The following is a 6,931-nucleotide window of genomic DNA, read 5'->3' as shown; positions in this document are numbered from 1 at the left end:
CGGCGACGTCGACGGGGGCGGCCACGAGGGGCGGGCACGGCCGGGGTTGACGACGAGGGGCGGGGGCGGCGACGTCAACGGGGACGGCGTCGATCGGGGCAGGGCGGTGCGACGGAGGGAGGAAACAGAGGGAAGAAACAGAGGAAAACTGAATTTTTTTCAAGTGTTGTATATATATGATGGACCTTTAGTACCGGTTGGAGCCACCAACCGGTACTAAAGGTCTGTTTTGGCCAGGCCAAGCGGCGGGAAGCGCCCCCCCTTTAGTACCGGATGGTGGCTCCAACCGGTACTAAAGGGGGGGGGGTCTTTAGTACTGGTTGGAGCCACGACCCGGTATTAAAGGGGGTGCGCTGGCTCCACGCGGTGCGCAAGTTTAGTCCCACCTCGCTACCCGAGGGGCTACCACACTGGTTTATAAGGCCCAGTGCGATAGCTCTCTTGAGCTCCTCTCCTAAGCAGGCCTACTGGGCCTACCTGTCCTCTTCTGCCCTGTGGGCCTACTGGGCCTTTGCGGGCCTGCATCCTGGCCCAACTAAAGGTTGTGTTCCTAGTCGTATGCAGGCCGGTTTGGCCCAGTAGGCGGGCTTTTTTATTTTCTTAATTTTTTTCGCTTTATTTTATTTTTATTTTATTTATTTTTGAGTTGTTTTTTGCTGTATTTAGAGTTTCTTTGTGAATATTTTTGCTTTAGGTACAAAAAATTAGAAACTTTCTGTTAGTGCCGGTAGTTTTCAAATTCGAATAGTTTAAATTTTGAATTATTTGAAATTTGTGTGAATCACTAGTTTGTGAATAACTTAACTTTGAAAAAAGTTTTTTCAGTGATCCTTTTTTCTTATGTTTAATATTAGTGTGTTTTATCATTATATTCAATTTGGTAATGCTTAGGTTATTTAAAAAATGAAATGCCTTTGTAACAGTTCAGTTTTCGTCGGAAATCCTGATACTTCGAAAGAGATTGTCCATTTTGTACACGAAGTGTATCCAGTTTTTGCCGTAACCCTCTCTACTTTTTTGCACATGCTATTTGTATGAAATTATGATACCATGCCAACTTTCAACCTTTTTTGAGTTCATTTGAAATGCTTTTTAATTTCAGGGTCATTTAGCTGGAAAAAATCAGTAAATGCATGAAAAGAATTTGTTTGCACATAAAATTTCTTCGCGTTTCAAATGCCAAAACACATAATTAACTACCCTAACTATTACAAACATTCCCTCCTGGGTGTGGAACACAGAAGAAAGTGATGATAGTGAAGACGATCACATCCCAGATCTTTGAGTGTGAAACTTTTTCTTCGCGTGTGTCTCTTTGCGCCGTAGCCATGGAAAATCTTCATCATTTAACTGAATGCTCGGGTCAATATTCAATGTGAATGGAGCAATTTCATCAAACTTTTCATAATCTTCTGACATGTCTGTCTTGTCATCCACTCCCACGATGTTTCTTTTTCCTGAAAGAACTATGTGGCGCTTTGGCTCGTCGTATGATCCATTCACTTCCTTATCTTTTTTTTTCTCGGCCTGGTAGACATGTCTTTCACATAAAAAACCTGCGCCACATCATTGGCTAGGACGAATGGTTCGTCTGCATACGCAAGATTATTGAGATCCACTGTTGTCATTCCGTACTGCGGGTCTTCCGTTACCCCGCCTCGTGTCATATTGACCCATTTGCATCGAAACAAAGGGACCTTCAAATCACCTGATCCATAGTTAAGTTCCCATATGTCCTCTATGTAGCCATAATATGTTTCCTTTCCCGTGTTGGTTGTTGCATCAAAGCGGACACCACTGTTTTGGTTGGTGCTCTTCTTATCTTGGGCGATCGTGTAAAATGTATTCCCATTTATCTGGTACCCTTTGAAAGTCATTATATTCGAAGATGGTAACTGGGACAGCGAGTATAAGTCATTTTGAATATCGCCATCATTCAGGGCACGTTTCTGCAACCAACCGACGAAAGTCCTCGTTTGTTCGCGTGTAATCCAGTCGTCAGACTTCTCCGGGTGTTTGGACTGTAGAAAATTCTTGTATTCCTCCATATATGGAGCCACCAAGGCGGAATTCTGTAGAACTGTGTAGTGTGCTTCAGTGAGAGAATGCCCGTCCATACATATTATTTGGTGCCCTCCTAGTGTGCCTTTTCCTTCCAGTCTGCCCTTATGCCACGATTCAGGAACACCAATCGGCTTAAGGTCAGGAACAAAGTCAATACAAAACTCAATGAGCTCCTCATTTTCATGGCCCTTCGAGATGCTTCCTTCTGGCCTAGCACGTTTATGAACATATTTCTTCAAGACCCCCATGAACCTTTCAAAGGGGAACATATTGTGTAGAAATACAGGACCCAAAACGTTAATCTATTCGCAAAGGTGAACTAGGATGTGCGTCATGATGTTGAAGAAGGATGGTGGGAACACCAACTCGAAACTGACAAGACATTGCACCAAATCATTCTGTAACCTTGGTATGATTTCTGGATCGATTACCTTCTGAGAGATTGCATTGAGGAATGCACATAGCTTCACAATGGCTAATCGAACGTTTTCCGGTAGAAGCCCCCTCAATGCAACCGGAAGGAGTTGCGTCATAATCACGTGGCATTCATGAGACTTTAGGTTCTGGAAATTTTTCTCTACCATATTTATTATTCCCTTTATATTCGACGAGAAGCCAGATGGTACCTTCATGCTGAGCAGGCATTCGAAGAATATTTCCTTCTCTTATTTGGTAAGAGCGTAGCTGGCCTGACCCTGATGTATGCCGTCTTTTCCGTGCATGCGTTGCTGGTCCTCCCGTGCCTCTGGTGTATCTTTTATCTTCCCATACACGCCCCAAAAGCCAAGCAGGGTCACGCAAAGATTCTTCGTCACGTGCATCATGTCGATTGCGGAGCGGACCTCTAGGTCTTTCCAATATGGCAGGTCCCAAAATATAGATCTCTTCTTCCACATGGGTGCGCGTCCGTCAGCGTCCTTCAGAACAGGTTGTCCGCCAGGACCCTTTCCAAAGATTACCTTCAAATCCTTGACCATATCATGTACATCAGCACCAGTACGGTGGCGAGGCTTCGTCCGGTGATCCGCCTCACCTTTGAAATGCTTGCCTTTCTTTCTTATGGGATGCCTTGTCGGAAGAAATCGACGATGTCCCAGGTACACATTCTTCCTACAACTATCCAAATATATACTGTCAGTATCATCCAAACAGTGCGTGCATCCACGGTATCCCTTGTTTGTCTATCCAAAAAGGTTACTGAGAGCAGGCCAATCATTGATGGTCACGAACAGCAACGCCTTTAGGTCAAATTCTTCCTGTCCGTGCTCATCCCACACACGTACACCTGTTCCATTCCACAGCTGTAATAGTTCTTCAACTAATGGCCTTAGGTACACATCAATGTTGTTGTCGGGTTGCTTAGGGCCTTGGATGAGCACTGGCATCATAATGAACTTCCGCTTCATGCACAACCAAGGAGGAAGGTTATACAAACATAGAGTCACAGGCCACGTGCTATGGTTGCTGCTCTGCTCCCCAAAAGGATTAATGCCATCTGCGCTTAGACCAAACCATACGTTCCTTGGGTCACCTGCAAACTCCTCCCAGTACTTTCTCTCGATTTTTCTCCACTTCGAACCGTCAGCGGGTACTCTCAGCTTTCCGTCTTTCTTACGGTCTTCTGCGTGCCACCGCATCGCCTTCGCATGCTCTTTGTTTTGGAACAAAGGTTTCAACCGTGGTATTATAGGAGCATACCACATCACCTTGGCAGGAATCTTCGTCCTGGGGTGCTCACCCTCGACATCACCAGGGTCATCGCGACTGATCTTATAACGCAATGCACCGCATACCGGGCAAGCGTTCAAATCCTCGTACTCACCGCGGTAGAGGATGCAGTCATTAGGGCATGCATGTATCTTTTGCACCTCTAACCCTAGAGGGCAGACAACCTTCTTTGCTTCATACGTACTCTTGGGCAATTCGTTGTCCTTTGGAAGCATATTCTTTATAATTACCAGCAACTTTCCAAATCCCTTATCAGATACACCATTCTCTGCCTTCCATTGCAGCAATTCAAGTGTGGTGCCCAACTTTTTTTTGTCAGCTTCGCAATTCGGGTACAACAATTTCTTGTGATCCTCTAACATGCGCTGCAACTTCGTCCTCTCCAGATCACTTGCGAAGTTTCTCTTTACATCTGCAATGGCCCGACCTAGATCATCAGCGGGCTCATCTGATGCCTCTTCTTCAGCTTCTTCCTGCATTGCGGGCTCAGCTTCTTCCCCATTGTTGTATCATCGTATTCAGGGAACCCATGGCCAGGATAGCCGTCGTCGTCCTCTTCTTCTTCATTGTCTTTCATCATAACCCCTATTTCTCCGTGCTTGGTCCAAACATTATAGTGGGGCATGAAACCGGACTCAAATAGGTGGACGTGAATGGTTCTTGACGTATAGTAACTGTGACCATTCTTACAGCCAGCACATGGACAAGGCATAAAACCATCCGCCCGCTTGTTTGCCTCAGCGGCAAGCAGAAAAGTATGCACGCCATTAATGAAATCGGGAGAGCATCGGTCATCATACATCCATTGTCGGCTCATCTTCATTACACAACACCGAATAGACCAAATTAATACAAGTTCATACATAAAGTTTATACATAAAGTTCATATACAACACTTAATTAAATGCAACATACAAATAACTCTCTAGCTAAAGAATTTAAATGCAACAACAAATGTGATGAAGATCGCAACTAAGGTAACAATTGATCCAACAGCATAATGATACCAAGCCACACTATCAATGGCATATTTTCTAATCTTTCTAATCTTCAACCTCATTTTCTCCATCTTGATCTTGTGATCATCGATGACATCGGCAACATGCAACTCCAATTCCATCTTCTCCCCCTCAATTCTTTTCAATTTTTCTTTCAAATACTCATTTTCTCTTTCAACTAAATTTAACCTCTCGACAATAGGGTCGGTTGGAATTTTCGGTTCACATACCTCCTAGATAAAAATATCTATGTCAACTTGATGGGCATAATTTGTCATAAACACGAAATGCAACAACTAGTTTTAAAAGAGAATATACCACATCCGAATCATAACAAGGACGAGGGCCGACGGGGACAGATATCAAAACCATGGCACTATGTATAACAAACAACGTACGGGTAAGATAATTATACGAGTAACTATATATCCAAATCACACAAACATCAATTTGGTAATGTAAAACATTCATGAACAAGAGCCTCACCACAAGGTGGTGCCGGCGACGGGACGGTGCGGGCGATCGACGGTGGTTACGACGGAGATTTAGAAGGCACTAAGTAAACCACACCTACATATGCAAACTAAGTGTTATTTTTGACCTCAAATTGCATATAAATCAAATACTAGCAAATATAATTCCTCCCAAATTAATCACTATACAAAGCATTGCAAGAGCTAATCTAGCAATGAGAGTTGAAAGGACAAAGTTGCTAACATTTGTGATCATTTGAATGTATGGGGGCCTTCAAATCTTGACAAATTTTGGGAAAAATTTGTGACGAGCTCAAGGAAGAGAGGGGAAGAACAGAGGAAGTGAGGGGAAAGGGGAAGAACAGAGTGGCTCGGGTGGACGAAGGGTTTATGTACGTCGACCTTTAGTACCGGTTCGTGCCACGAACCGGTACTAACACCCTGCCACCACTCTCTTTAGTACCGGTTCGTGGCACGAACCGGTGCTAAAGGTTCGCCACGAACCGATACTAATGAGAACGGACGGCTAGCCATTGGAACCGGCACTAATGGACATATTAGTGCCAGCTCAAAATCAAACCGGCACTAATGTGTCTCATATTAGGTCCTTTTTCTACTAGTGTCTGTATAGATCTTGTATATTATACCGTACACTTTTGTGTACCCCTTATATATATGAGATAGCCACACCCCGTTATGGGTGTCGAGCAGTTTCCCAAAACCTTACGTTTAACATGGTATCAACCCTAACCGGTCCTATGTCCTCCGTTGCCGCCGCCGCGACCGCACCGACCTCTGCCGCCGCTGCCGTCACGCCGGTCTCTGCCACGACACCTGCATCGTCGTTCCTCTCGTCACGCCCTCTAGCCTCGGTCTACTTTGGCTAGGCCTCGATGGTGGGCGCCGCATCTGATCAGCAGCCGCCGTCGTCTCCGATCGCGCCTCCGCCAGCTTGGGGCGCTACGTACGCTGACCCAGCGGCTCCCTGGATGGGATCGGCGCCCTACAGGGCTCCTCCTCCACCGTCCGTAGGGTCCTACGGGGCTCCTCCCGTCGCTGCCGCGCACAGCGTCCCTGCCCCGTATGGAGCACCGTATTCGGCCGTCACGGCTACATCACATGGCGCCGTCCCTACGACGTTCTACGCCGCTCCAACTTCGCAGCCCTATGCGGCTGCGTCTGCTGCTCTCTACGGCGCCGCGAACACCGGGTCAGGAAGGGCACCGGCTGTGCCCTACGGTGCCCCGCCACCGCCATTGCCCTATGGCGGATATTATCCACCCCTAATGGCCACGTCCTACCCTGGAGCTCCTACGCCGGCTGCACCTTCCTCGATGCTGGGTCCTGGTGCATCAGCTGGATCGTCCCACATGGGCTACTACACGTCGCCTCCCGTTGCTGATCATGCCGTGGCCGTTGCACCATTCTACTTCGTGCATCTCATCCCGGTGAAGCTTACGATAGATAATTATCTGTCATGGCGTGCACAGGTGCTGCCGCTTCTCCGCAGTCGCTACCTGGAGGGCTACGACGATGGTTCTGTCCTCCACCGCATCATCCGGCATCGCTCACCGAGGGTGTGTCCTCCTTGGTCCTCTTTGCTGCCACGTCCTAGGAGGCATGGTCTGCTCTTCACACGAGCTTTGCATCTCAGCAGCATGCGCGTGC

This window comes from Triticum dicoccoides, chromosome 2B, assembly GCF_002162155.2.
Source record: "Triticum dicoccoides isolate Atlit2015 ecotype Zavitan chromosome 2B, WEW_v2.0, whole genome shotgun sequence".
Taxonomy (NCBI): domain Eukaryota; kingdom Viridiplantae; phylum Streptophyta; class Magnoliopsida; order Poales; family Poaceae; genus Triticum; species Triticum dicoccoides.
Note: the sequence above shows the minus strand (reverse complement) of the source record.